The sequence below is a fragment of the Oncorhynchus gorbuscha genome, linkage group LG08 (genome assembly GCF_021184085.1).
Source record: "Oncorhynchus gorbuscha isolate QuinsamMale2020 ecotype Even-year linkage group LG08, OgorEven_v1.0, whole genome shotgun sequence".
Lineage (NCBI taxonomy): Eukaryota > Metazoa > Chordata > Actinopteri > Salmoniformes > Salmonidae > Oncorhynchus > Oncorhynchus gorbuscha.
In genome coordinates, this window is record NC_060180.1 from 53,342,425 (window position 1) to 53,370,395 (window position 27,971).

Genomic DNA, 27,971 nt, shown 5'->3' on the forward strand with positions numbered 1-27,971 from the left:
AGTTTTGTGACATGGAATAAATGTTTCGGATCTTAATGTTTTTCCTCATAATCCTGGACTATCGGACCACCATTTTATTACATTTGCAATCACAACAAATCATCTGCTCAGACCCCGACCAAGGAGCATCAAAAGTCGTGCTATAAATTCTCAGACAACCCAAAGATTCCTTGATGCCCTTCCAGACTCCCTCTGCCTACCCAAGGACGTCAGAGGACAAAAATCAGTTAACCACCTAACTGAGGAACTCAATTCAACCTTGCACAATACCCTAGATGCAGTTGCACCCCTAAAAACTAAAAACATTTGTCATAACAAACTAGCTCCCTGGTATACAGATAATACCCGAGCTCTGAAGCAAGCTTCCAGAAATTTGGAAAAGAAATGGCGCCACACCAAACTGGAAGTCTTCCGACGAGCTTGGAAAGACAGTATCGTGCAGTATCGAAGAGCCTTCACTGCTGCTCGATCATCCTATTTTTCCAACTTCATTGAGGAAAATAAGAACAATCCTACATTTATTTTTGATACTGTCGCAAAGCTAACTGAAAAGCAGCATTCCCCAAGAGAGGATGGCTTTCACTTCAGCAGTGATAAATTAATGAACTTCTTTGAGGAAAAGATCATGATCATTAGAAAGCAAATTACGGACTCCTCTTTAAATCTGCATATTCCTCCAAAGCTCAGTTGTCCTGAGTCTGCACAACTCTGCCAGGACCTAGGATCAAGAGAGACACAAGTGTTTTAGTACTATATCTCTTGACACAATGATGAAAATAATCATGGCCTCTAAACCTTCAAGCTGCATACTGGACCCTATTCCAACTAAACTACTGAAAGAGCTGCTTCCTGTGCTTTGACCCTCCTATGTTGAACATAATAAACGTCTCTCTATCCACCGGATGTGTACCCAACTCACTAAAAGTGGCAGTAATAAAGCCTCTCTTGAAAAAGCCAAACCTTGACCAAGAAAATATAAAAAACTATTGGCCTATATCAAATCTTACATTCCTCTCAAAATTTTTAGAAAAAGCTGTTGCGCAGCAACTCACTGCCTTCCTGAAGACAAACAATGTATACAAAATGCTTCAGTCTGGTTTTAGACCCCATAATAGCACTGAGACTGCACTTGTGAAGGTGGTAAATGACCTTTTAATGGCGTCAGACAGAGGCTCTGCATCTGTCCTCGTGCACCTAGACCTTAGTGCTGCTTTTGATACCATCGATCACCACATTCTTTTGGAGAGATTGGAAACCCAAATTGGTCTACACGGACAAGTTCTGGCCTGGTTTAGATCTTATCTGTCGGAAAGATATCAGTTTGTCTCTGTGAATGGTTTATCCTCTGACAAATCAACTGTAAATTTCGGTGTTCCTCAAGGTTCCATTTTAGGACCACTATTGTTTTCACTATATATATTACCTCTTGGGGATGTCATTTGAAAACATAATGTTAACTTTCACTGCTTTGCGGATGACACACAGCTGTACATTTCAATGAAACATGGTAAAGCCCCAAAATTGCCCTCGCTATAAGCCTGTGTTTCAGACATAAGGAAGTGGATGGCTGCAAACTTTATACTTTTAAACTCAGACAAAACAGAGATGCTTGTTCTAGGTCCCAAGAAACAAAGAGATCTTCTGTTGAATCTGACAATAAATCTTGATGGTTGTACAGTCATCTCAAATAAAACTGTGAAGGACCTCGGCGTTACTCTGGACCCTGATCTCTCTTTTGACGAACATATCAAGACTGTTTCGAGGACAGCTTTTTTCCATCTACGTAACATTGTAAAAATCAGAAACTTTCTGTCCAAAATGATGGAGAAAAATTAATCCATGCTTTTGTTACTTCTAGGTTAGACTACTGTAATGTTCTACTTTCCGGCTACCCAGATAAAGCACTAAATAAACTTCAGTTAGTGCTAAATATGGCTGCTAGAATCCTGACTAGAACCAAAAGATGTGATCATATTACTCCAGCGCTAGCCTCCCTATACTTGCTTCCTGTTAAGGCAAGGGATGATTTCAAGGTTTTAATGCTAACCTATATAGCATTACATGGGCTTGCTCCTACCTATCTTTACGATTTGTCCTGCTGTACATACCTACAGGTACGCTACAGTCACAAGACGCAGGCCTCCTAATTGTCCCTAGAATTTCTAAGCAAACAGCTGGTGGCAGGGTTTTCTCCTATAGAGCTCCATTTCTATGGAATGGTCTGCCTACCCATGTGAGAGACGCAGACTCGGTCTCAACCTTTAAGTCTTTACTGAAGACTCATCTCTTCAGTAGGTCATATGATTGAGTGGAGTCTGGCCCAGGAGTGTGAAGTTGAACGGAAAGGCTCTGGAGCAAGAAACTGCCCTTGCTGTCTCTGCCTGGCCAGTTCCCCTCTCTCAACTGGGATTCTTTGCCTCGAACCCTATTCCAGGGGCTCAGGGGCTGAGTCACTGGCTTACTGGTGCTCTTCCATGCCGTCCCTAGGAGGGGTGCGTCACTTGAGTGGGTTGAGTCACTGACGTTATATTCCTGTCTGGGTTGGTGCCCCCCCTTGGGTTGTGCTTTGTGGGCTATACTTGGCCTTGTCTCAGGATGGTAAGTTGGTGGTTGAAGATATCCCTCTAGTGGTGTGGGCGCTGTGCTTTGGCAAAGTGGGTGGGGTTATATCCTGCCTGTTTGGCCCTGTCCGGGGGTATCATCGGATGGGGCCACAGTGTCTCCTGACCCTCCTGTCTCAGCCTCCAGTATTTATGCTGCAGTAGTTTGTGTCGGGGGGCTAGGGTCAGTCTGTTATATCTGGAGTACTTCTCCTGTCTTATCCGGTGTCCTGTGTGAATTTAAGTATGCTCTCTCTAATTCTCTCTTTCTTTCTCTCTTTCTTTCTCTCTCTCGGAGGACCTGAGCCCTAGGACCATGCCTCAGGACTACCTGGCATGATGACTCCTTGCTGTCCCTAGTCCACCTGGCCGTGCTGCTGCTCTAGTGTTAAATGTTCTGCCTGCGGCTATGGAACACTGACCTGTTCACCGGACGTGCTACCTGTCCCAGACCTGCTGTTTTCAACTCTATAGAGACAGTAGGAGAGGTAGAGATACTCTTAATGATCGGCTATGAAAAGCCAACTGACATTTACTCCTGAGGTGCTGACTTGTTGCACCCTCGACAACTACTGTGATTATTATGATTTGACCATGCTGGTCATTTATGAACTTTTGAACATCTTGGCCATGTTCTGATATAATCTCCACCCGGTACAGCCAGAAGAGGACTGGCCACCCCTCATAGCCGGGTTCATCTCTAGGTTTCTTCCTAGGTTTTGGCCATTCTAGGGAGTTTTTCCTAGCTACCGTGCTTCTACACTTGCATTGCTTGCTGTTTGGGGTTTTAGGCTGGATTTCTGTACAGCACTTTGAGATATCAGCTGATGTAAGAAGGGCTTTATAAATAAATTTGATTTGATTTGACTGTTGCCACCCCTCTTACTGCACCGAACAAAAATATAAACGCAATATGCAAAAACAATTAACATTTTACTGAGTTACAGTTTATATATGGCAATCAGTCAATTGAAATAAATGATGCCATAGTCTATGGATTTCACATGAATGGGAATACATATATATATATATTATTTTTCACCTTTATTTAACCAGGTAGGCTAGTTGAGAACAAGTTCTCATTTGCAACTGCGACCTGGCCAAGATAAAGCATAGCAGTGTGAACAGACAACACAGAGTTACACATGGAGTAAACAATTAACAAGTCAATAACACAGTAGAAAAAAAGGGGAGTCTATATACAATGTGTGCAAAGGGCATGAGGAGGTAGGCGAATAATTACAATTTTGCAGATTAACACTGGGGTGATAAATGATCAGATGATCATGTACAGGTAGAGATATTGGTGTGCAAAAGAGCAGAAAAGTAAATAAATAAAAACTGTGGGGATGAGGTAGGTGAAAATGGGTGGGCTATTTACCAATAGACTATGTACAGCTGCAGCGATCGGTTAGCTTCTCAGATAGCTGATGTTTGAAGTTGGTGAGGGAGATAAAAGTCTCCAACTTCAGCGATTTTTGCAATTCGTTCCAGTCACAGGCAGCAGAGTACTGGAACGAAAAGGCGGCCGAATGAGGTGTTGGCTTTAGGGATGATCAGTGAGATACACCTGCTGGAGCGCGTGCTGCGGATGGGTGTTGCCATCGTGACCAGTGAACTGAGATAAGGCGGAGCTTTACCTAGCATGGCCTTGTAGATGACCTGGAGCCAGTGGGTCTGGCGACGAATATGTAGCGAGGGCCAGCCGACTAGAGCATACAAGTCGCAGTGGTGGGTGGTATAAGGTGCTTTAGTGACAAAACGGATGGCACTGTGATAAACTGCATCCAGTTTGCTGAGTAGAGTGTTGGAAGCAATTTTGTAGATGACATCGCCGAAGTCGAGGATCGGTAGGATAGTCAGTTTTACTAGGGTAAGCTTGGCAGCGTGAGTGAAGGAGGCTTTGTTGCGGAATCGAAAGCTGACTCTTGATTTGATTTTCGATTGGAGATGTTTGATATGAGTCTGGAAGGAGAGTTTGCAGTCTAGCCAGACACCTAGGTACTTATAGATGTCCACATATTCAAGGTCGGAACCATCCAGGGTGGTGATGCTAGTCGGGCATGTGGGTGCAGGCAGCGATCGGTTGAAAAGCATGCATTTGGTTTTACTAGCGTTTAAGAGCAGTTGGAGGCCACGGAAGGAGTGTTGTATGGCATTGAAGCTCATTTGGAGGTTAGATAGCACAGTGTCCAATGACGGGCCGAAAGTATATAGAATGGTGTCGTCTGCGTAGAGGTGGATCAGGGAATCACCCGCAGCAAGAGCAACATCATTGATATATACAGAGAAAAGAGTCGGCCCGAGAATTGAACCCTGTGGCACCCCCATAGAGACTGCCAGAGGACCGGACAGCATGCCCTCCGATTTGACACACTGAACTCTGTCTGCAAAGTAATTGGTGAACCAGGCAAGGCAGTCATCCGAAAAACCGAGGCTACTGAGTCTGCCGATAAGAATATGGTGATTGACAGAGTCGAAAGCCTTGGCAAGGTCGATGAAGACGGCTGCACAGTATTGTCTTTTATTGATGGCGGTTATGATATCGTTTAGTACCTTGAGTGTGGCTGAGGTGCACCCGTGACCGGCTCGGAAACCAGATTGCACAGCGGAGAAGGTACAGTGGGATTCGAGATGGTCAGTGACCTGTTTGTTGACTTGGCTTTCGAAGACCTTAGATAGGCAGGGCAGAATGGATATAGGTCTGTAACAGTTTGTGTCCAGGGTGTCTCCCCCTTTGAAGAGGGGGATGACTGCGGCAGCTTTCCAATCCTTGGGGATCTCAGATGATATAAAAGAGAGGTTGAACAGGCTGGTGATAGGGGTTGCGACAATGGCAGTGGATAGTTTCAGAAATAGAGGGTCCAGATTGTCAAGCCCAGCTGATTTATACGGGTCCAGGTTTTGCAGCTCTTTCAGAACATCTGCTATCTGGATTTGTGTGAAGGAGAACCTGGAGAGGCTTGAGCGAGGAGCTGCGGGGGGGCGGAGCTGTTGGCCGAGGTAGGAGTAGCCAGGCGGAAGGCATGGTATCTGTGACATGTTGGTCACAGATACCTTTAAAAAAGTTAGGGGTGGGGATCAGAAAACCAGTCAGTATCTGCTGTGACCACCATCTGCCTCATAGAGTTGATCAGGCTGCTGATTGTGGCCTGTAGAATGTTGTCCGACTCAATGGCTGTGCGAAGTTGCTGAATATTGGTAGAACTGGATCACGCTGTCGTACATGTCGATCCAGAGCATTCCAAACATGCTCAATGGGTGATATGTCTGGTGAGTATGCAGGCCATGGAAGAACCGGGACAATTTCAGCTTTCAGGAATTGTGTGCAGATCGGTTGGACATACTTCCAAATTCTCTAAAACGATGTTGGAGGCGGCTCATTGTAGAGAAATGAACACAATTCTCTGGCCACAGCTCTGGTGGACATTCCTGCAATCAGCATGCCAATTGCATGCTCCCTCAAAACTTCAGACTTCTGTGAAATTGTGTTGTGTGATAAAACTGCACATTTTACAGTGGCCTTTTATTGTCCCCAGCACAAGTTGCACCTTCGTAATGGTCAGCTTCAGCTTCACCTGTCAGGTGGATGGATTATCTTGGCAAATGAGAAATGCTCACTAACAGGGATATAAACAAATTTGGAAACAACATTTTAGAGCACATGGAACATTTCTGGGATCTTTTATTTCAGCTCATGAAACATTGAACCAACACTTTACATGTTGCGTTTATATTTTTGTTCAGTATAATTAACTAGGTATGCCTGTTATCATCAACTGAATAGTACATGGGGTGTTCACTCGAAGTTCAAGATAAGCCATGTCACCTGTGACAATACACAGACTCAATTTAACACACACCAATGTGTTTTACAATGGAATCCACTAAAGGGGCTCTGGTTTATAACCACATCACAGCATCAATTACTCTCACAAGACTGAAGCCTTTACAGTACATTCATTGAATCTCCTGGATGCTATTTTCTCTACTCCACATAGTCTATTCTCTCTATTTGACATGATTGAAGTAGATAGACTTGACTCCATCAGTCTGCCTGTGACATGGTATTTCTAATGAATGCTCCCTCCAGAGTCCATGGTTATCCGACTCATCGCAGTGATTCCTCATGAGGGCGAATCAGCACGCTAATCCATACCATGATGTCACAATCACATGCTCCAGTTGAAGGTTTGGCCCTCCATCCTCAACACAAGCAGCAGCTTTCATCACGCAAGCCTGAAGAGGGGGGGGGAGGTGTTGCTGCTGGATGGATCCACCACCACCACTATATATCACCTCTGATGTCACAAAACAGAGAAGATCTCATCCAGACAGCAATCACGCAGAGGCATACACCTTCTAGTGGGGGAGGGGGAGAGAGAGGGAAGCAGGGAAGCAGGGATGCGGCGCTGTGGAGGGAAAGGAATGACCGACTTGAGATGGAACCATCAGCCGTCTACCACCAGTCACATCACTAGTCCTTCCTTCTGTTCTGTCATTCACTCCCAGGCTGTGGGGAGTATGCACTGACAAACAACTACTACTTAGGACTTTAGAATAGCGTGGCATTTAAGTTAAACCACTGTAGCTGGCAGTATCATCCATGTTAATGTAGCCAATGGCATCTAGTGACTGGTACGAGACGAGGTGAGGTGATCAATTTAAATAAATACCTGAAACTGAACTTTCAGATAGCAGCATTGCTTCCGCCCTGGAGAATAGGGAACAGTACATATTTCCTCTTCACGCCGTTGGCTGTGTTTGTGAAAGTCTGTCAACCTTTTATGATGTGTTCAACTCTGTTTTGGGAGAGGCGGTTTTGACGCCGTATTTTGGTTGTGTGGACTTAGGAAGGGTATAAAGGTATACGCTTTTAACATTGTAATGTGAATCGAATCTATTTGAAAATGTTGAGTATTTAATCAAGTATACAAGTTTTGATATTGATATTTTGTAAATGAGCCGGGGTTATAATTGTTTGAATGTGATCCGGAGAAGCCTTTGGCTGCCCTTACTGTGTCATTTGTTTGTGTCCCTTACATTAAGTAGGCAGGATTTGGTATGTTGTCTATTCTGCCCAAGCAAATTATCTGGTATTTCAGGCAAAAGATTTTGGGTTGCCTTATCGGTCAGATTAGTAAAAAAATTAATGTTTGTTTGTCTACATGTTTATTTTGTTACCACTTCCCTATAGACCTCCACGGCTGGCTGTTCTTAGGAGGGAACTGTTTAGTGAGACAGCAGAGGCGCCGGAGGGGGATGGTTGCCGTTTAACAGGCTCCTAACCAACTGTGCTATTTTGTTTGTTTTTTCGCATTTTTTGTAACTCATTTTGTAGATAATGTTGCTGCAACCGTTGCTGCTACCGTCTCTTATGACCGAAAATAGCTTCTGGACATCAGAATAGCGACCTTGAACTGGACTAAGATTTTTTATTAAATGAGTCCGATACGAAGGATATACTGCTTTGTCAAGACAAGGCCCAAATCCCGTCATTCGCGTGAAGAAAAGATGGAAATACAGGGGGCAGAGGTCTGGGTGCCTTGTGAGAATTCGTCGGCAAGTGAGAAAAGCACCACTACCCTCCGTATTATTGGCCAACGTGCAATCATTGGGAAAAAATTTGACAATCTATGATTAAGACTAGCCTACCAATGGGACATTAAAAACTGTATCTTGTGTTTCACCGAGACTTGGCTGAACGACGACACGGATAATATAGAGCTGGCTGATTTCTGTTTTTCGGCAGGACAGAGCAGCTACGTCTGGTAAGATGAGGGGTGGGGGTGTGTGTCTATTTCTCAATAACTTGTGGTGCACAATGTCTAATATTAAAGAAGTCTCGAGGTATTGCTTGACTGAGGTAGAATACCTCATGATAAGCTGTAGACCACACTATCTACCAATAGAGTTCACATTTATATCAGTCGTAGCTGTCTATTTACCACCACAAACCGATGCTGGCACTAAAACCGCATCAACGAGCTATATAAGGTCATAAGCAAACAAGAAAATGCTCATCCAGAAGCGGCGCTCCTAGTGGCCGGGGACTATAATGCAGGCAAACTTAAATCCGTTTTACCTCATTTCTACCAGTATGTCACACGTTGAAAAAAAAACTCTAAACCACCTTTACTCCACACACAGAAATGCATACAAAGCTCGCCCTCCATTTGGCAAATCTGACCATAATTCTATCCTCCTGATTCCTGCTTACAAGCAAAAACTACAGCAGGAAGTACAAATACAGAAGTAGTCAGATGACGCTATGCTACAGGACTGTTTTGCTAGCACAGACTAATATGTTCCGGGATTCACCCAATGGCATTGAGAAGTATATCACCTCAGTCACCGGCTTCATCAATAAGTACATTGACGACGTCGTCCCCACAGTGACCGTACGTACATTTCCCAAACAGAATCCATGGATTATAGGCAACATCCGCACCGAGCTAAAGGCTAGAGCTTGTGCTTTCAAGGAGCAGGCCACTAATCTGGACGTTTATAGGAAATTCCACTATGTCCTCAGACAAACCATCAAACAGGCAAATCGTAAATACAGAACTAAGATTGAATTCTACTACCCCCGGCTCTGACACGCGTCGGATTACAGACTACAATTGGAAACCCAGCAGCGATCTGCCCAGTGACACGAGCCTACCAGACGAGCTAAATGCCTTTTATGCTTTGAGGCTAGCAACACTGAAGCATCCATGAGAGCACCAGCTGTTCTGGATGACTGTGTGATCAGGCTCTCCATAGCCGTTGTGAGTAAGACCTTTAATAAACAGGTCAACATTCACAAAGCCGTGGGCCAGACGGATTACCAGGACGTGCACTCAAAGCATGCATGGACCAACTGGAAAATGTCTTAACTGACATTTTCAACCTCTCCCTAGCCGAGTCTGTAATACCTACATGTTTCAAACACCACCATAGTCCCTGTGCCCAAGATAGCGAAGGTAACCTGCCTAAATAATTACCACCCCTTAGGACTCACGTCGGTAGCCATGAAGTACTTTGAAAGGCTGGTCATGGCTCACATCAACACCATCATGCCAGAAACCCTAGACCCACTCCAATCTCTATTGCATTCCACCCTGCCCTTTCACACCTGGACTAAAGGAACACCTATGTGAGAATGATATTCCTTGACTACAGCTCTGCGTTCAACACTATAGTGCCCTCAAAGCTCACACTAAGCTAAGGACCCTGGGACTAAACACCTCCCTCTGCAACTGAATCCTGGACTTCCTGACGGCCGCACACAGGTGGTAAGGGTAGGTAACAACACATCCACCACACTAATCCTCAACACTGGGACCCCTCAGGGGTGCGTGCTTAGTCCCCTCCTGTACTCGCTGTTCACCCACGACTGTGTGGCCAAGCACGACTCCAACACAATCATTACGTTTGCTGACGACACAACAGTGGTAGGCCTGATCACCGTCAACGATGAGACAGCCTATGGGGAGGAGGTCAGAGACCTGGCAGTGTGGTGCCAGGACAACAACCTTTCTATTTGTGCAAGATAAAGGAGCTGATCATGGACTATAGGAAAAGTAGGGCTGTACAGCCCCCATTAATATTGACGGAACGAAGAGGAGCGAGAGTTTCGAGTTCGTTGGTGTCCACATCAGCAAGAAACTATCATGATCCAAAAAAACCAAGACAGTTGTAGAGGGCATGAAAACACCATTTCCTGCTCAGGAGACTGAAAAGATTTTGCATGGGTCCTCAGATCCTCAAAAAGTTCTACAGCTGCACCATCGAGGGGATCCTGACCGGTTGCATTTACCACCTCGTATGGCAACTACTCGGCATCTGATCAAAAGGCGCTACAGAGGGTAGTGCGTACGGCCCAGTACATCACTGGTCCAAGCTTCCTGCCATCCAGGACCTATATACTAGGCGGTGTCAGAGGAAGCCCCCAAAAAATTGTCAATGACACCAGTCACCCAAGTCAAAGACTGTTCTCTCTGCTACCGAACGGCAAGCGGTACCGGAGTGCCAAGTCTAGGACCAAAAGGCTGAACAACTAAACTAATCAAATGGCCACCTGGACTATTTACATTGAACTCTGTTCCCCATTTGTTTTTGCACTGCTGCTACTCGCTGTTTATTATCTATGCATAGTCACTTTACAAATTACCTCAATTAACCCGTACCCCCACACATTGGCTCGGTACCGGTACCCCTGTATATAGCCTCGTTATTGTTATGTTATTGTTATTTCTTGTGTTACCTATTGATTGATTCGATTTTTTAAAACTTGAGTTTATTTAGCATATATTTTATTAACTCTATTTCTTGACCTGCATTGTTGGTTAAGGGCTTGCAAGTAAGCATTTCACAGTATTCAGCACATGTGACAAATACAATTTGATTTGATTTGTTCAACTGTATGAATTATATTTATTGCCTCATATCTTTAATAAACCTTGGTTTATATAGTTAACTCTGTCATTTATTTGACAGACCTGTGTTTAAACTTCCCTTGTGTATAAACAAGATGGCGTAGTACAGTTTACATTAATGTTGATGTGATGCTGCCTAGGAGGACATAGGAGGAAAACTGTGTTAGGAATCGCCAGTCTGAACAAAGTCTTAAGAGGTACAGTATCTATGACCGGATGTTCTGCTCTTAGTTGCCAAAATGATGCCCCTATGGTGACTATTGACTTGTGGCGGTCACTGCTACACTGTCAGACTCTCAGCAAAAAAAACAAAAAAGGACAAAGGCAATTGTACACAGACCATAAAAATTGAGGAATTGTTATTAGTGAACCAGACTTAATTCAATTGAACGTTAACATGGTGAGACTGTTGAGGTCAAACTAAAAACGTGAGAATACAAACAACCCATTTAAAAGATGTTCAAACCCAGTTTGGATCCCACAGTTTCTGTGCCAGGCCTTGGTGACATTTTGACTACAGTATGTCTGAAAAACAATACCGTTCTTTATATCTTAACACTGAAGCTGATGTAAGATTCTCTGTTCTGTGTGGTTTGCTGTAACAGAGGCAGCCTAGATGAGACCCACTAGCTTCGACTGAGTCATTGCTGACCAGAGTGAACACCCCAGGATACTTCAAAGCTACCTAGTGATATAAGAGTAAATCCTTCTCCGTTGCGTGCGGGATGTGCAGGCGGCTCTGGCTCCCACTCACCTCCCGCCTGGCTCTGAGCGTGCTCGCTCTCATTAGCATCCCAACACTGCTCTGTGGTGTGCAGCACTACTCCACATCAGGCCCTGACAGGGTCAATGAGGCCTGAACACTTCAGGTTAAAAGCCTACTGTGCGACAGACCCAATAGTGTTCAGACATTTTAATCTGTCACCCTCAAACACTTCCATACTTAATGCATGTGCTGTGTTTCAAGCCCAAATGGACAGAATGTCACATCTGACAATGGCTCATATACACACACAAATACACTGTACATAACATAATTTACAAACAAAATCCACCGAATGGATCCAGTGCAGCCTTCAGCGCTTGACTAGAAAAACATGGAGGGGAGAATCCTTAAAGCTGTGGTCTATAATGAAAGCAGATGTCTGCTTCTTCATGTGTTGGCATGGAACACATGAAAACATATAAAAGCCCCATAAACTAAGCTTCATTCCTATAGGGGAATGCTGCATATCCAACTACCTCATCTCTTTAGATATAGAGTCAAAGACAACATGTTTACAGTTATACAGCCATTGTTATAAAATTGTTGTAAAAGTGAGTTCAGTTTAGGGACTGTCAAATGAAATTCCTACAGGTTATTGTAAAATACATAGAGGGCCACTTCAAGTAATATTCCTGAACTGAAAAGCCACATTTGCATAGTTAATTGTTTATTTCAACAACATATGTGGTTTTAGAGAGTTTTTTCCCCACAGAATAAGGTTTGTCCAAATACACATTCCTGTCTGGGCTGATGCAATACGTAACATTCTGACATGATAGATAGACCTGCAGTATGAAATCTACACTAACTCTATCATTTGGTAGCCTAGGGGTGGCAGGTAGTCTAGCGGTTAGATCGTTGGGCCAGTAATCAAAAAGGTTGCTGGTTTGAATCCCTGAGCCGACGAGGTGAGAAATATGCCAATGTGCTCTTGAGCAAGGCATGTAACCCGAATTGCTCCTGTAAATCGCTCTGGATAAGAGCATCTGCTAAATAATGCAGTTTTGCTGTTGTTGATGGGTGAATGGATGCTAATCAAACCCAGACAGACTCCATTACATTTACAACCAGATGTGTACTTATGCCGTGGAAATAGTGTCTTAGGGAATGGAATGACAACACTGCCAAATATTCTGGTTCATGTTCTTTCTTCATAATATCAAAAACATGAGAATTACAAACCCAATCTCAGATGTACACTGTCTGTATCTGCCTGTCTACAATGATGATTATCATTGGCAATTTGAAAATGTTTATAAGAAGGTCACTGACTGGCTCCAGAGGACCATCTCTCAGCCTGGCCTATTGAAAAGGTTCAGCAGGTCATTCCTCAGTACTGTATGCAGAGACCCAAGGACAGGGAGGGTCAAGGCAAGAGTCCTGCAGGATATCTCTCCTTGTAACACCGTCCTCCTGGGCATGAGGGATGGGACCTCTCTGACATGGAGAATAGCTCTCGCCATCGCAGGGATCTCTGGCCATGATGGAATGCCCTCTTCTCTCCATGACAACTGTCAATCACTCCCGTCAGTATCTATGGTGATTGGACTGACACGGACAATCATAATGGCTCATTACCTCTAAATATTGCAGAAAGCCTGTGGCCTACACGATGAGATTATTATGGACAAAAGAGCGAGATTTGACGATCATGTCACCAGAATAGAACACTCAATATTTATTGGAAAAGAGCATCAAACTCATCACCTTGCACTTTCACCACACTGTGAAGTTCATCATCATTTATTTAATCTGTAGCCTAATAAACTGTAGGCTATGATTTCACAAGTCATAGAGGGAGTACAACAAAACATATCATCACGTGACTCCAAGTGTTCATCAATATGATTGTTTTCTATCGATATTTGCGCATAAAAACATTTCCACTGACATTGATTGCATAATAAATATTACTGACACAAAAAGACACATGTTTTATTTCACCTTTACCAGGTAGGATAGTTGAGAACAAGTTCTCATTTGCAACTGCGACCTGGCCAAGATAAAGCAAAGCAGTTTGACACATACAACAACACAGAGTTACACATGGAATAAACAAACATACAATCAATAATACAGCAGAAAAATCTATATACAGCATGTGCAAATGAGGTAGGATAAGAGAGGTATGGCAATAAATAGGCCATGGTGGCAAAGTAATTACAATATAGCAATTAAACACTGAAATGGTAGGATGTGCAGAAGATGAATGTGCAAGTTGAGATACTGGGGTGCAAAGGAGCAAGATAAATAAATAAATACAGTATGGGGATGAGGTAGATTGGATGGGCTATTTACAGATCGGCTATGTACAGGTGCAGTGATCTGTGAGCTGCTCTGGCAGCTGGTGCTTAAAGCTAGTGAGGGAGGTAAGAGTCTCCAGCTTCAGAGATTTTTGCAGGTCGTTCCAGTCATTGGCAGCAGAGAAAGACCAAAGAAGAATTGGCTTTGGGGGTGACCAGTTAGATATACCTGTTGGAGCGCGTGCTACGGGTGGGTGCTGCTATGGTGACCAGTGAGCTGAGATAAGGCGGGGCTTTACCTAGCAGAAATTTGTAGATGACCTTGTTTAGTGTATTTTGTTTTGTCTACATTTGGAAAGATTACCGACAAACTTTATGTTTCCGTCAGTCCTGTCATTATCCGACATGTACTTTAATTCCATAAAAAGGTTGGATGCAAACTTGGTTAATGTGGTTCCAAGGCAATCATTTTATTCCATTAACATTGAATCAAGGAGAGCAACTGAAACCTGTCCCAAAATACTGCTACTAACAAAAATATTCCTTTGTGGGTTTTGGAAGGATTAGTGATCTAATTTGCTTTTGTAATCAGATTTTGGGCAATAGCCAAAAACTATCCTAATGCAGAATTACCCAAATGATCTACCCTTAATTCCATTCCACTTTCTGAATCAGTCCTTTAGAATTCCGGATCAGCTGCACTTTCATTTCCCTCTGTGTTGTTCCATTAAATCCATTAATTAAGGTCACTCTTGGTTGTCTAGAGCTTAATTGAAAGGTAAAACAAAAACACTACAGACACTAGGCCCTCTATGGAATGGGTTTGACACCTCTGCATTACAGTGACACTCAAGGCCACCCGAAGGGCACAGCCGTCTAATGCATTGTATCGCCGTGCTAGAGGCGTTACTACAGACCCGGGTCATTTCCGGCTGTGCCACTACCGGTCGTTGGCGAGAGTCCCATAGGACTGCTCACAATTGGCCCAGCCTCGTCCGGTTTAGGGGAGGGTTTGGCCGGGCGGGCTTTACTTGGCTCATCACGCCCTAGGGACTCCTTGTGGTGGGCTAGGTGCCTGAAGGCTAACCCCGGTCACCAGTTGAACGGTGTTTCCTTCCTCCGATTGATGCAGCTGGCTTCCGGGTTAAGCTCCCGAGCCCGTTGGGGAGTTGCAGCAATTAGACAAGATCGTAAAATACAAAAAAATGATACAAAAACAAATAAAAGTGACGCTCCAGAACTTTTGTATAATTTTGAAAGTGATGCTCTCAAGCCAAAATGGGTCCTCTTTTTTTGTGTGCTACGTCATCCAATTGTGCACTACCTCCTCCATTTCGTATGACATGTTATGTCCTTTTTTTGTATGTTATGTTAGAAAGGTTTCATGTTTGAGAGACACCAATTGCATAAAAGCTAAGTGATATCATGGCAGTCCTAAAGAAGAGCTGAAAATAATCTTATGACCAATCTTGGATTATGTAATGTTTCAACAATGTGCACAAGCACTTACAACAAACAATTCTGCACAAAGACATGGGGGGGAACAGAGGGTTAAATACACAACACTTAATGAGGGAATGAAAACCAGGTGTGTGGGAAAACAAGACAAAACAAATGTAAAATTAAAAATGGATCGGCGATGGCTAGAAGACCGGTGACGTCGACCGCCGAACACCGCCCGAACAAGGAGAGGAACCGACTTCGGCAGAAGTCATGACATTGTGTTTCTAGCTCTAACAGTGCAGTAATATCTAACAGTAATACCTAACAATTTCACAGCAATACACACAAATCTCAAGTAAAGGAATGGAATTAAGAATATATAAATATTGGGTGAGCAATGACAGAGTGGCATAGACTTAGATACAGTAGAATAGGATAGAATACAATATATTCATATGAGATGAGCAATGCAAAATATGTACACTTTCTTAAAGTGACCAGTGTTCTATTATTAAAGTGGCCAACGATTCCAAGTCTATGTACAGTGGGGAGAACAGGTATTTGATACACTGCCGATTTTGCAGGTTTTCCTACTTACAAAGCATGTAGAGGTCTGTCATTATCATAGGTACACTTCAACTGTGAGAGACGGAATCTAAAACAAAAATCCAGAAAATCACATTGTATGATTTTTAAGTAATTTGTTTGCATTTTATTGCATGACAGAAGTATTTGATACATCAGAAAAGCAGAACTTAATATTTGGTACAGAAACCTTTGTTTGCAATTACAGAGATCATATGTTTCCTGTAGTTCTTGACCAGGTTTGCACACACTGCAGCAGGGATTTTGGCCCACTCCTCCATACAGACCTTCTCCAGATCCTTCAGGTTTCGGGGCTGTCGCTGGGCAATATGGACTTTCAGCTCACTCCAAAGATGTTCTATTGGGTTCAGGTCTGGAGACTGGCTAGGCCACTCCTGGACCTTGAGATGCTTCTTACGGAGCCACTCCTTAGTTGCCCTGGCCTGTGTGTTCTCGGGTGGTTGTCATGCTGGAAGACCCAGCCACAACCCATCTTCAATGCTCTTACTGAGGGAAGGAGGTTGTAGGCCAAGATCTCGCGATACCTGGCCACATCCAACCTCCCCTCAATACAGTGCAGTTGTCCTGTCCCCTTTGCAGAAAAACATCCCCAAAGAATGATGTTTCCACCTCCATGCTTCACGGTTGGGATGGTGTTCTTGGGGTTGTACTCATCCTTCTTCTTCCTCCAAACACGGTGAGTGGAGTTTAGACCAAAAAGCTCTATTTTTGTCTCATCAGACCACATGACCTTCTCCCATTCCTCCTCTGGAACATCCAGATGGTCATTGGCAAACTTGAGACGGACCTGGACATGCACTGGCTTGAGCAGGGGGACCTTGTGTGCGCTGCAGGATTTCAATCCATGACGGCGTAGTGTGTTACTAATGGTTTTCTTTGAGACTGTGGTCCCAGCTCTCTTCAGGTCATTGACCAGGTCCTACAGTGTAGTTCTGGGCTGATCCCTCACCTTCCTCATGATCATTGATGCCCCACGAGGTGAGATCTTGCATGGAGCCCCAGACCGACAGTGATTGACCGTCATCTTGAACTTCTTCCATTTTTTAATAATTACGGCAACAGTTGTTGCCTTCTCACCAAGCTGCTTGCCTATTGTCCTGTAGCCCATCCCAGCCTTGTGCAGGTCTACAATTTTATCCCCGATGTCCTTACACAGCTCTCTGGTCTTGGCCATTGTGGAGAGGTTGGAGTCTGTTTGATTGAGTGTGTGGACAGGTGTCTTTTATACAGGTAAAGAGTTCAAACAGGTGCAGTTAATACAGGTAATGAGTGGAGAACAGGAGGGCTTCTTAAAGAAAAACTTAAAGAAAAACAGGTCTGTGAGAGCCATAATTCTTACTGGTTGGTTGGTGATCAAATACTTATGTCATGCAATAAAATGCAAATTAATTACTTAAAAATCATACAATGTGATTTTCTGGATTTTTGATTTTTGTGAAGTGTACCTATGTTAAAGATTACAGACCTCTACATGCTTTGTAAGTAGGAAAACCTGCAAAATCGGCAGTGTGTCAAATACTTGTTCTCCCCACTGTATATGCAGCCTCTAATGTGCTAGTGGTGGCTATTTAACAGAATTTAACAGTTTGATGACCTTGAGAAGCTGTTTTCAGCCTCTCAGTCCCAGCATTGATGTACCCGTACTGACCTCGCCTTCTGGATGATAGCGAGGTGAACAGGCAGTGGCTCGGGTTGTTGTTGTCCTTGATGATCTTTTTGGCCTTCCTGTGACATTGTGTACTGTAAGGGGTGCTCCCTCTGCTGTTTCCTGAAGTCCACGATCAACTCCGTTGTTCTGTTAACGTTGAGTGAGAGGTTATTTTCCTGGCACCACACTTCCAGGGCCCTTATATCCTCCCTGTAGGCTGTCTCGTCATTCTTGATAATCAGGCTTACTACTGTTGTGTTGTCTTCAAACTTGATGATTGAGTTGGAGGCATGCGAGGCCACGCAGTCATGGGTGAACAAGGAGTACAGGAGGCGGCTCTGCACACATCCTTGTGCGGCCTCAGTGTTGAGTATCAGCGAAGTTGAGGTGTTTTTTACTACTTTCACCACCTGGGGGGCATCCCGTCAAGAAGTCCAGGAACCAGTTGCACGTGGCAGATTTAGACCCAGGGCCTCAAGTTTAATGATGAGCTTGGAGGGTACTGAGTACAGCCACACAGCTACACCCACAAGCACAGCCACACAACACTTGAGTGCCACCCCCTTCCATCATGGTTGGATTTTCAAATATGAACAACAAGAGGTCTCAATCTCAGAGGGGAAAAAAAAACATTTGAGAGAACCAATCAAATATTGCATTAAACAAACGGCCTCCTTTCCAGACCAGTATGGTCACAGCTCTGCCTGCACTGAGTCACATGGGTCCCTTCAGTCAGACTAATGGCTGACTTCATGCAAAACAAAACTGAGCGTGCAAACCGGGGTCAAGGAGAATGTGTTGGCTTTTCAATAAGTATTTGTCTCTCCTTGCATTTATCAAATCCAACCTAAACCCACTGACCTTTACAATCTCTGGTTGTATAAATCAACTGATCGCATGATTTACTCATGCATACTTCCCCATTAGCTATTGTCAAATCCAATTTTAAGTATAAAACTAGGTTAAAACTGAAAACAGCAACGCAGCCAGGATCTGAAAATAGAACTCTCTCTTAAACACTTCTGCAAGTAGAGTAACAGGGTAGCTAAAGAAGTGAATGAGACAAGAGGAATACAAGCCCAGCTGCCAAGGAAGGATAAGCAGTGTCATGTCTAATGTAATCAGCCCGGAGCCTTTAATGCATGGGGCTAATTGGCTTGGAGCATGTATACAGTAGTACTACACAAAGTGGCTGTGACAAGGCCTGGGTGGCTATGGAGGGGGAATATGTAAATAACGTCATCAAGGACAAGGCAACAGAGATGGCCCTCAAGCAATGAATGCCAAATAAATATATCAATCTTCTAAACTATGCTATAAATGACACAGAAATCCTATCTAAGCTCTAAGGGAAGGAACAACATAATAACTCTCAGGGAAGCCAATGGAGCTTCCTGCTCCATACCACCTCTAGAATTGGTATATGTAAACAACATAATAAACAACATAATAACTCTCAGGGAAGCCACTGGAGCTTCCTGTTCCATACCACCTGTAGAATGGGTATATGTGCATTCGGAAAGTATTCAGACCCCTTGACCTTTTCCACAAAAAAAAGCTCCACGGACAATTCCTCGCTCTGACATCTGTGGGACCTTACATAGATAGGTGTGTGCCTTTCCAAATCATGTCAAATCAATTGAATGTACCACAGGTGGACTCCAATCAAGTTGTAGAAACATCTCAAGGATGATCAATGGAAACAGGATGCACCTGAGCTCAATTTCTATTCTCATAGAAAAAGGTCTGAATACTTATGTAAATAAGGTATTTCTGTTTTCACTTTGTCATTTTGGGGTATTGTGTGTAGATTGATGAGGAGAGAGTTTTATTTAATACATTTTAGAATAAGGCTATAATGTAACAACATTTGGAAAAAGTCAAGGGGTCTGAATACTTTCCGAATAGACTGTATGTCTTGGTGCGTGTCTAGTGCTGTAAAGGCCATAAGGTCCAACTCTGAAGTGCAAGAGGTGGCTCCCCACTCATTTCTGCAGGGCTGGTCTCCTACACGCTGCACTGATCAACAGATCGTTTTCATAACCATTTCTGAGGTCAGAACCCAGTCTGCTGCAGTCACGCAACTGCTCGCCTCATGAGCTTTACTACATGCCTACAACACGAAGAGCCTCTTAAAGAGACATTGTGCTGATTTCCTAAGAGGCTAAAACTCATTACTCAATCACAAGTAGTTAGTGTACAGTACCTACAGAAAGTCTACCCCACCCCCCCTTGGATTTCTTCACATTCCATTATGTTACAAAGTGGGATTCAAATGGATTTAATTGTCATTTTTGTCAACAACCTACACTAAATACTCTAATTTCAAAGATGAAGATTTCTGTCAAAATACAATAGATTTTTTTATTAAAGGAAAATAAAACACTAATATACCTTGATTAGAGAAGTATTCAATACATGTTAGAAACACCTTTGGAAGCCATTACAGCTGTGTGTCTTCTTGGGTAAGTCTCATAAGAGCTTTAAACACCTGTATTGTCCATTATTCTTTTCAAAATGATTATAGCTCTGTTTAGGTGTTTTGGGGTTCATGGCTAGACAGCAATTTTCAAGTATTGCCATAGGGTTTCAAGCAGATTGAAGTCAAAACTGTAACTTGGCCACTCAGGAACATCTTCTTGGTAAGCAACTCCAGTGTAGATTTGTATATACTCCATTAGGGAGTATTTTGTGTAGATCAATGACAAAATTATAATTAAATCTATTACAATCCCAATTTGTAACGCAACAAAATGTGAAAAAAGTTCAAGAGCGGTGTAGACGTTCTATAGTCACTGTACCTATATCAGGAGGAAGACATCATACTGTTACTGTGACTATATGGTCCTTCTGTAGCTCAGTTGGTAGAGCATGGCGCTTGTAACGCCAGGGTAGTGGGTTCGATCCCCCGGGACCACCCATACGTAGAATGTATGCACACATGACTGTAAGTCGCTTTGGATAAAAGCGTCTGCTAAATGGCATATATTATTATATTATTATATATTACTATAATTTTCCTGTTTTCACTTCTCATCCTTCTATTTTGTTTGTGATACTTCGGTATCAATCAATCAATCACTGGTGAAGGGGGGGGGAGGTCAGGGGCCAACTGAATGAGAAACAGGGATGAGGTTTAAATTTTTGTGACTGATTTCAACCTTGCTGAATAAAATGACTGTGAGTAGCTACTTCAGGCATGTGAGTGTTCAGCACATAGTGACAAATGAAGGGGGGGTCAGTGAGTGTAAGGTGCAGAGGATATTATACAGTGGCTTGCAAAAGTATTCAGCCCCATTGGCATTTTTTCCTATTTTGTTGCCTTACAACCTGGAATTAAAACTGATTTTTTTTGGGGGGGGTGTGTATAATTTCATTTACACAACATGCCTACCATATTGAAGATGCAAAATATTTTTTATTGTGAAACAAACAAGAAATAAGACAAAAAAACAGAAAACTTGAGCATACATAACTATTCACCCCCCCCCAAAAAAAAGTCAATACTTTGTAGAGACACTTTTTTTGCAGAAATTACAGCTGCAAGTCTCTTGGGGTATGTATCTATAAGCTTGGCACATCTAGCCACTGGGAATTTTTCCCATTCTTCAAGGCAAAACTGCTCCAGCTCCTTCAAGTTGGATGGGTTCCTCTGGTGTACAGCAATCTTTAAGTCATAACACAGATTCTCAATTGGATTGACATCTGGGATTTGACTAGGCCATTCCATGACATTTAAATGTTTCCTCTTAAACCACTTGAGTGTTGCTTTAGCAGTGTGCTTAGGGTCATTGTCCTGCTGGAAGGTGAACCTCCACCCTAGTCTCAAATCTCTGGAAGACTGAAACAGGTTTCCCTCAAGAAATTCCCTGTATTTAGTCCATCCATCATTCCTTCAATTCTGACTAGTTTCCCAGTCCCTGCCAATAAAAAACATGCTTCACTGTGGGGATGGTATTCTCGGGGTGATGAGAGGTGTTGAGTTTGTGCCAGACATAGCGTTTCCTTGATGGCCAAAAAGCTCCATTTTAGTCTCATCTGACCAGAGTACCTTCATCCATATGTTTGGGGAGTCTCCCACATGCCTTTTGGTGAACACCAAACGTGTTTGCATATTTTTTTCTTTAAGCAATGGCTTTCTTCTGGCCACTCTTCCGTAAAGCCCAGCTCTGTGGAGTGTACGGCTTAAAGTAGTCCTATGGACAGATACTCCAATCTCCGCTGTGGAGCTTTGCAGCACCTTGAGGGTTATCTTTGGTCTCTTTGTTGCCTCTATGATTAATACCTTCCTTGCCGGGTCCGTGAGTTTTGGTGGGTGGCCCTCTCTTGGCAGATTTGTTGTGGTGCCATATTCTTTCCATTTTTTAATAATGGAATAATTTTTTGAAACAAGCTACTCTTTTCATTTCACTTCACCAATTTGGACTATTTTGTGTATGTCCATTACATGAAATACAAATAAAAATCCATTTAAATTACATATTATAATGCAACAAAATAGGAAAAAATGCCAAGGGATGAATACTTTTGCAAGGCACTGAACATCACTGGGAATCTCACGGAGAGTAGCCTAAATATACATCATGAAGTTAATTGAGGATCCAAATATGAAATCTAAATAGGACTACTTACTTTTACAGTCATGATGAAACTATATAATATAAATTATGTCATTGTTGTTATTTACACATTAATGTAGCATAATATACCTCAAATAAAAGCTTAATTAACGAATTAAACTAATTTGTTACTGTCTAAACGCCCCCATCCCCAGGGTTTCTCATTCACTTGCGTGATCTATGTTGTCTCGTGCATTGATGATCAACGACTGTGGTGTTGTAGACAAAACTAAAAAATTGTTTGGTGACAACAGTCTTTGTCGGGGTTCTTGAGTCGATATAGTTTTGTATATTGACTAGTCCGAAGAGCAGGTGGATTTGTCATTAGAGAAGGGTTCAATACATGTTAGAAACACCTTTGGAAGTGATTACAGCTGTGAGTCTTCTTGGGTAAGTCTCATAAGAGCTTTAAACACCTGCATTGTCCATTGTCCAGTACAATGCATGTCCGTCGTAGCTGTAGCAGTCATGAAAACTTTGCATTTACACATGATAATTCATCATAATTTTTTCCGTCATATTCACTTTTGAACATTTATCTTTGGGCTTGATAAACCGAACACCATTAATCCATCAATAAATCAATATATTTCCATTAACATACATTTCTTGTTTTGTGACTGTCTTCGTTATCGTGCCAAAATGGATAATAACATGTGTTGTGAAAATGCTTGTTAAGTAGATGTTTTATATGATTTGATAACAAATTAAAAATCACAGTTTAAACAAAAAGGGCTTGTGCCAAATCAGTTAGCACTGCAGTCATCATGCAATACGACCAAGATTAGTACCCCTACTTTATGACATATTAAGGTCACTTCCTCACGCTATTGCGAGCAGACAAATAGTTTTCCATGATCTATACTGTAAATACGAATTTGTTCTTAACTGACTTGCCTAGTTAAATAAAGGTCAAATAAAAAATATAATATTTTCCATTGATGTTGCCTTTGGCTGATTGAACACAACCAATATCGGATAACTGAATATCACTGAAAAGTAGAAAACATAAGCAAAAAACATGTTGGATAACAGCATGCATACGTATAATATCAGAATAATATCTGCTAAGATTTTAATCGTTGCTGTTACTAACAACTATTTGGTAGAAACAGAACAAGACAAAAATGTTTACTATTTCTAAAAACACTCTTAATGATCAATCAAGGCATTGTTTCTGGAAATAACAATGAAGTGAAAAATAGATTTTTGGATGAAGTGTAACAACGACCGACAGATCAGGATGAAAGAAGAACAAAGATAATTTTTACGAGAAAAAAAATCTAAAATTATATAATCAAAACCTAAATTATCCTGGGCCATATTAAAATGTCTTATCCTTATTGAAAAACAGTCTATTCAAACATGATGACAAAAGAAAATGGAAAATGGAATTTCCCCGTCCTGCACGCAAGTTGAAGGAAATCTGCCAGAGAAGGTTGTGCAGCTGCCAAACACTCTGCCCTCCGATAGCCAATTTCTACATGATACTCAGAGCACCTAGTTAAACATGGAGGAGAAGGGAGTACCCAAGACCTCGTCTGTGTACTGATTCCATTCTAGCCCCTTGATCCCCCTGGTCAACATGATAAGCACTACAACTGGAATTGGAAATATGGAACTTTGACCAGACTGCAGAGTGTGCAACATCACAATTAAACACAGTACCTACAAAGGTTTTACATTAAAGTGATGCTTTCTTAGTGGTACTTCATAATTTGGTTGGGCCTTTGGCTCCCTTTGTACCAATTCTATAACATTTCAGAACCCTTTTCACTCACCTCTCAATATCATTATACTAAACCTATAACCTCTTCTGCATTTCCGTTTGAAGACTATCACGCTACTGTACTGATACAGTGAGTTTCAGAAGAGCATTTTAAGGTTATGGATGATAATCCTGTCTACCTCGCTTGCTTTAACATGGTACAATTCACTCAACTGGCAGCGCCTCAAACACATTAGCTCAGATTAGCTTCATTTGAATTACTTAATTTGGCTACATCTGGGATATATTTCCCTAAAATTCAGATCTAAAATGACATGACCTATACAGTAGTTCTAAGGAAAATGTATGTTCTGATTCAACATTTTAGGCACAGTATATAATGACTGTTTCATTTGATTATAACAAATTCAATTTGGGTTTACAATAGGTGATAGGTTACAAACTCACTTTAGAAATGAATTGTTAACATTCACACACAGCATCCTCGTTGTGTCATGCGAGGTCATTAGATCCCCACCAATAAGTACTGATGTATAAAACCCAATGTCGTGGCACTTGATACATACTTTCCTTTCTACACTGAGCCCTGAGGGCGGTCCGGGCCTTGCCAGGGAGCAGTCACGCAATGTACTCAGGGAATAAGTGGAGCATTCATTACCTCTCTGATCTGACTATTCCTTCACTGCCACTTTCACTTGTGCACAATTACTCCCTCATGTGCTGGGGCACATTACAGCTTCCTAATATCTACCATTTTCCTTTCCCCATTACTCTGTATTCCACAGATATACACTGTCATGTAGGCTCATACAAGTCAAACTGCCGAGTTAGTCAACACTGACAAGACGCTCATACATTCATCTCCAGGTAACACGCTGGGATACACGCCTCATGACACCTTACTGGAGATGTATCCTGTATGAAAAATGACATTTCTATGGACTTTTATGGTTCGTATGAATGTACTGCGGAGAAATCACCACATCGTCAAGACTGTTACACTTTTATTGTTTTTTCCTTGTCTGATCATTTCAAAGAGCAGCTTTTCATGTTGAATGTACAACAGGCAATATCAGAACTCTGCTTAGAATCAAACAGTATTCAGGACCATGAAATTAAAGACCATAAACACTGATCCTCCACGTAAGGGCACTCACCTGAAACTAGAGGTCGACCGATTATGAGTTTTCAATGCCGATACCGATACCGATTATTGGAGGACCCAAAAAAAAAGCCGATGCCGATTGATCGGACAATTGTTTTATATTTATTTGCAATAATGACAATTACAACAATACTGAATGAACAATTATCTTAACTTACTTAAATACATCAATAAAATCAATTTAGCCTCAAATAAATAATGAAACATGTTCAATTTGGTTTAAACAATGCAAAAACAAAGTGTTGGAGAAGAAAGTAAAAGTGCAATATGTGCCATGTAAGAAAGTTAACGTTTAAGTTCCTTGCTCAGAACATGAGAACATATGAAAGTTGGTGGTTCCTTTTAGCATGAGTCTTCAATATTCCCAGGTAAGAAGTTTTAGGTTGTAGTTATTATAGGAATTCTAGGACTATTTCTCTCTATACGATTTGTATTTCAGATACCTTTGACTATTGGATGTTCTTATAGGTGTAACAGTATAACTTTAGACCGCCCCCTCGCCCATACCCGGGCCGAACCAGGGGCCCTCTGCACACATCAACATCAGCCACCCACGAAGCATCGTTACCCATCGCTCCACAAAAGCCGCCGCCCTTGAAGAGCAAGGGGAACAACTACTTCAAGGTCTCAGAGCAAGTGACGTCACCGATTGAAACGCCACTAGCGCGCACTGCTAACTAGCTAGCCATTTCACATCCGTTACACTCATCCCCCTTTTGACCTCCTCCTTTTCCGCAGCAACCAGTGATCCGGGTCAACAGCATCAATGTAAAAGTATAACTTTAGACCGTCTTCTCGTCCATAGCTGGGCGCGAACCAGGGACCCTCTGCATACATCAACAACAGTCACCCACGAAGCATCGTTACCCATCGCTCCACAAAAGCCGCCGCCCTTGCAGAGCAAGGGGAACAACTACTTCAAGGTCTCAGAGCAAGTGACGTCACTGATTGAAACGCCACTAGCGCGCACCGCTAACTAGTTAGCCATTTCACATCCGTTACATAGGCACTTTAGTATTGCCAGTGTAACAGTCTAGCTTCCGTCCCTCTCCTCGCTCCTACCTGGGCTCGAACCAGGAACACATCGACAATAGCCACCCTCGTAGTAGCGTTACCCATGCAGAGCAAGGGGAACAACAACAGTGCCTTGCGAAAGTATTCTGCCCCCTTGAACTTTGCGACCTTTTGCCACATTTCAGGCTTCAAACATAATGATATAAAACTGTATTTGTTTGTGAAGAATCAATAACAAGTGGGACACAATCATGAAGTGGAACGAAATTTTTTGGATGTTTCAAACTTTTTTAACAAATAAAAAAAAATGAAAAATTGGGCGTGCAAAATTATTCAGCCCCTTTACGATCAGTGCAGCAAACTCTATCCAGAAGTTCAGTGAGGATCTCTGAATGATCCAATGTTGACCTAAATGACTAATGATGATAAATACAATCCACCTGTGTGTAATCAAGTCTCCGTATAAATGCACAGACACTGTGATAGTCTCAGAGGTCCGTTAAAAGCGCAGAGAGCATCATGAAGAACAAGGAACACACCAGGCAGGGCCGAGATACTGTTGTGAAGAAGTTTAAAGCCGGATTTGCAAAAAGATTTCCCAAGCTTTAAACATCCCAAGGAGCACTGTGCAAGCGATAATATTGAAATGGAAGGAGTATCAGACCATTGCAAATCTACCAAGACCTGGCCATCCCTCTAAACTTTCAGCTCATACAAGGAGAAGACTGATCAGAGATGCAGCCAAGAGGCCCATGATCACTCTGGATGAACTGCAGAGATCGACAGCTGAGGTGGGACACTCTGTCCATAGGACAACAATCAGTTGTATTTTGCACAAATCTGGCCTTTATGGAAGAGTGGCAAGAAGAAAGTTTGCCACAAGCCACCTGGGAGACACACCAAACATGTGGAGAAGGTGCTCTGGTCAGATGAAACCAAAATTGAACTTTTTTGCAACAATGCAAAATGTTATCTTTGGCGTAAAAGCAACACAGCTCATCACCCTAAATACACCATCCCCACTATCAAACATGGTGGTGCATCATGGTTTGGGCCTGCTTTTCTTCAGCAGGGACAGGGAAGATGGTTCAAATTGATGGGAAGATGGATGGAGCCAAATACAGGACCATTCTGGAAGAAAACCTGATGGAGTCTGCAAAAGACCTGAGACTGGGACGGAGATTTGTCTTCCAACAAGACAATGATCCAAAACATAAAGCAAAATCTACAATGGAATGGTTCAGAAATAAACATATCCAGGTGTTAGAATGGCCAAGTCAAAGTCCAGACCTGAATCCAATCGAGAATCTGTGGAAAGAACTGAAAACTGCTGTTCACAAATGCTCTCCATCCAACCTCACTGAGCTCGAGGAGGAATGGGAAAAAATGTCAGTCTCTCGATGTGCAAAACTGATAGAGACATACCCCAAGCGACTTACAGCTGTAATCGCAGCAAAAGGTGGCGCTACAAAGTATTAACTTAAGGGGGCTGAATAATTTTGCACGCCCAATTTTTCAGTTTTTGATTTGTTAAAAAAGTTTGAAATATCCAAAAAATGTCGTTCCACTTCATGATTGTGTCCCACTTGTTGTTGATTTTTCACAAAAGAATACAGTTTTATATATTTATGTTTGAAGCCTGAAATGTGGCAAAAGGTCGCAAAGTTCAAGGGGGCCGAATACTTTCGCAAGGCACTGTACTCCAAGTCTCAAAGCGA

At 42.5% G+C, this 27,971-nt stretch overlaps 1 protein-coding gene across 2 annotated transcripts in view; it reads right to left on the reverse strand.

Annotated features, from left to right (window-relative positions):
• LOC124041815 overlaps positions 1-27,971 on the reverse strand; it is a 50,234-nt gene that overhangs the window by 15,501 nt on the left and 6,762 nt on the right. The gene's annotated exons all lie outside the window — the stretch shown is intronic.